Below are 4,800 nucleotides of genomic sequence, written 5' to 3' on the forward strand. Positions count from 1 at the left end.
GTCGACTATGGACCCGAGTTATAATACTCGACCCCAATCCTTAAAAGGAATTGGGCTCGAGTAGGGGCACTGTTCATACCCTGGCCCAACGCTAAGGCCCAGGTCCAAACTACAGATCCAACCACAAGGTTGGGCTCCTCAGAACACCGACCTTCTCTTTAGAAGTCGGTTCTCCCCGCGACTTGCTCTAAAGAAGTCGGAAGCAAAGATTAGCTGGTAGATAATAACTGCCCCTAAAATCTCTCAACCCACTTCCAGGAGTCATATCGTAACCTCCCTAAGATAAAGGGACTGTTATCCACCCTAAAAAGTGGAACTACTCAAACGGTGGTTATTGGTTCACCACTATAAATACACTGACACCCTTCAGGTATCTCTAAGTCCCAATACTCTCTAAACCTGCTCGCCCCTTGCTAACTTAGGCATCGGAGTGTCTTTGCAGGTACCACCCCCATTCTCTCACACTCACAAGTCGGAAGGAGTCTCTAAAAGCGCAAACCCGCTCAAAAGGCTTCCTCCCTCGTACGATTGGGCCAACCCAACGAGTCCAACCCATTAACCTCCGGTTACCCAACGTAACAGTAGATATAATGTTATTTATAAATTAGATGATAATATTAAAATATTTTGTGTAAATATAAAATTTAGTTTAATTATATATTATTAATATGAGTTTATTGGATAATTTATTGATAATAATACATATTAGAATATTTGTTCGTTTTTATTTAGCCTAACAATAAATACTAATATAAGTTACTTTTAAATTTTATTAGATTAGAATAATTTTTTTTATACCAAACTAAAAGATCACATTTTTTTTTATCGGAACTACTATAACCTATTTAAAATTATTTTAGTAATATAAAGAATAAATATATTTTATTCGAAACACGTTAAAATTACAATGTATTAGTGTGTTACTAAATATTTAACTATTTAAAGATTATTTATGCAATTTGATAATAATAATAATAATAATAATAATAATAATAATAATAATAATAATAATAATAATAAATTTAGTTAACATATATTTTAAGAAAACATCATAAATTTATTATTAATAANATATAAGATAAAAACAAATCCAATAAAATAATAATAATAGTATAGCAACAATAACAAATATAATAATAATTAAAATAATAACTAAAAATAATAATTATTAAAATTATAACTATTTAGTGTGTTTAAATTTAAAAGGAAGGAAGATTTTATCATAACGATGATAATATGGCAGATTCTAGAATCTATATATTTACAATGACTATTATGACTGATTTCCAACCTTGATTAAGTTGGTATTAGTGTTACTATTATGTTAATTAATTAATCAATTCAAACTGATTTACTAGTTAATTTACTATTATATTAAAACAAGTAACAATTTCTATTTAACAATAAATTTTTAAATAGAATTTCAATCATTTTTAGTTCGAACCAAAAATACCGTAAAAATCTAAAAGTTTTTAGTATTGGTTACACTAGATAGATAATAGAAAATCCAAACAACGTGAACAATGGGTTAAAAATTTGGCATAATAAAATTTAAAAAAAAATACTCTATCCAAATTACTTAACCAAAAAATCTCATTCAATAATTCAAAAATTTTAACCATCCATATACCTTAATTTATCAAAATACCAGCTTTTCTCCTAACTCTCTGGCGTAGCTTGATCGCCAACCAGCTCTCATCGTCGTCACTGAGATCCATAATAATCCGTATATACCTAATGAATTAAATGTCTAACATATTTTAATTGTTTCTAATTAAACTCATTCCAATCAAATAACTATCCACATAAGAATTAAAATAATCATTACATACTAAAATGATCATCCAGTATATTATGGGTTGACCACAACAAAGTGAAAACAAGAGAGGAGGAAGGTGCTGCACAACAGCATAAAAAATAATGCATGCAATCATGAACATGTCACTACAACAAATCCGGCAGATAGCGGCAGAAATTTTGCGGCGATTAGGTGTTAGGGCTGCTAGCAGGCCGACATTTAGCGGTGGTTTTTTTCAACATTTTATATTCAACATATCTTTCTCATTTACATTTGTTTTGTTATTTGTTCATAGAAAAAGTGTAAAAAGAACACTTTAAATCGAAGCAAGCAACTTTACACACATACTAGGGGCTCCAAAATATTGGCAAGAAAAAAAGACGAAGTGGTAATAAGTCTACATTTGCATTAAGATTTTGATTAAGCTTCTTGAAAAATATTGTTGTCGTTTACTAAATTGTGAGAGAGACAGCAAGGAAGGCCTGTTGGTAGAGGAGAGTTGTTTATCATGACTCATAAGAAAAAAGATGGCTCGTATATCTATCCCGATGCGCGTGTTGTTAGTGTAAGTCATGTTTGAAAATTTGAAGCAATATATAGCTTACTGTATATATCGTGCTACAGTTAACTTCTTCCTTTCCAATGTTGTATATTTGTAGGAAGCAATTGCGAATGTTGAGAGGCACGATGGATCCTCTAAGCACCTTTCACAAAATGACTCGCTAGCACAAGTTCTCAGAAAGGAGCACCCAGGACGAGTTCGTGCCCTAGGTGCTGGACCATGTCCCATCCAAGTCTCTAGTAACGCTGCTGGACAACCGTCGGGTTCTGCAGAGTTCAATGCAGAGGATAAGAGGATGATTGCAGAATTGACGGCTAAGCTAGAAGAAGAGCGGATGAAGAGACAGTCAATACATAAGGTCTTGGGATATGTAGTCCAACAGTTAGGAGGCAATTTGCCAGTTGAGATTGCTGAAGAGCTGGTTTTTGTGGGCGGTACACCGGACTCGTCATGCACAGGGCTATCTTCATCTGGAAATCACGACCCGCAATAAAAAATTTGACTTTCAATTAATGGTCTTGGATACCTTTTACATTTAAGTTGGTTTAGTACGTTAGGCTTATTTTATTCAACTTGAACATTCTTACTTTATTTTGGATGATGTTATGACAATTTCGTTATAAATGTTATGTTTGCATATGTTTAATTTGGTTTGTTAATTATGTTAATTGAATTGTTTTACTTGATTTAAATTTGTTTAAATTAGTTAAAAAGTAAAAAAATTAAAGTCTAATAAACATTCTTGGTCAAAATAGGCAAAATAATAGAAACTAATAGGCAAAATAATAGAAACTTTAAAATTTTAATAGGAAATTTGAATTTAGCGGCGGTTTTGAAGCGCTGCAAAATTTTTTCTTCCTGTTTGACATTTAGTGGCGGCGTTTAACCGCCGCAAATTGGGTAATAGCAATTTTCCTTCACATACTGCGGCGGTTAATAACTACCGCCAAATCCAAATTGGATTTTGCGGCGGTTATCCCAGCGGTTGACTGAAACTGCCGGTATCCGTTTTGCCGCGTCCTATCTTTCGGCATTTCATGAAACCGCCGCTAAATGGTACTTTTGTTGTAGTGTGTACTCACTGAAAATCTTATTTCTAAACTCGAACATGTACTTTTCTTTGTGCATGTCATTCCCATAATCATTGTCGAGAACAAAGAAGACATATTGGAATATAGCCTCCCTCCATAAACTTTGTTATCCAAGACGAGAAATAAATAGCCGCTATGCAGTCGAATACCAATAAGAAGATAGTAGCTTGCCATATGCTCTTCTTTCATATAACTACGAATGAAACCAGCCACATTGTGATCAGCATATGTCCAATAATTACAATTCTATATACTTGACTTATCTTTTATGTGATCTTAAAGGTAGCACACATAATAATGTTTGCAATCATAATAGTGGGTTATAGGACTACGGCGTGCGAGAAGGGCACCGCGATGATAGATAGCGTTTAACAGTAACTATGGTGCACGAGAAAAAAGTCATGATAGTGGACGGTGACACTGCACCTTGCAGTGGTTGAAGCTACAGCGTTAATTTCATCATGACATAGTAAAAGAAAAAAACGTGAATTGGAAGAGAAAAAGAATTGAGATAGAATAAAAGTGTCATGTGATAGAAGAGATTATATTGTTTAACTTTAATAATTTAAATTTAAAAATTAATTATTCTAATAAATTATAGATCTAATTTTAATAATTAATTTAATTTTTCTGATCGTTGTTCATGTTATTTAATATTTACATTCTCTCTTTATACTTTTTCTTTTAATATTACATTGTATCTCAAAACACGAGATTAGGATAAGTGATGGTGGGAGAGACATTGCCACGAGGGAGCAGTAATGAGTTGCATGTGTTTGAGTCGAATGCAATCAGCATCTGTGTGGCGGTGCCGATGAAGAATCTGAGTCTAAAGTTGAAGAAGGAAGGAACAACAACAAGGCCACGCACTCAATATATGGTTCTTTATCCATTCACCCGGCGCACCGAATAACAATATAATATAATATAATATAATACATAAAAAGAACAACTCATTTGCTAAATTTTTTGTCAGAATAATTTTGTTGCAGTTTAGGTTAAAGATCAGAGCGCCATGTATAATGGGAAAAATTCTGAAGGAATAACTCATTTTTATAATTAAAATCAACTAAATTTTTTTATGTATTTTTTTAATTGTTTTTTATTATATTAATAAATTACTAAATCAATTTACTAAAATAACATATTCATATAATATGACCGATATAATAGTGATTAGAGGCAGCTTATATTAGGAAAACGAATAAACTTTATGTTTTCTTTCCTGTTACTTTATCTTCTTATTGCATTGTGTTATAGCAATTACCATTTCATGAAACAACACGTAGAATAGTATATTATATATTAATTAATAAATAATGTTACATAATTAATAAATATTATTATTT

Source organism: Arachis duranensis, chromosome 4 (assembly GCF_000817695.3).
Source record: "Arachis duranensis cultivar V14167 chromosome 4, aradu.V14167.gnm2.J7QH, whole genome shotgun sequence".
NCBI classification, from domain to species: Eukaryota; Viridiplantae; Streptophyta; class Magnoliopsida; order Fabales; family Fabaceae; genus Arachis; species Arachis duranensis.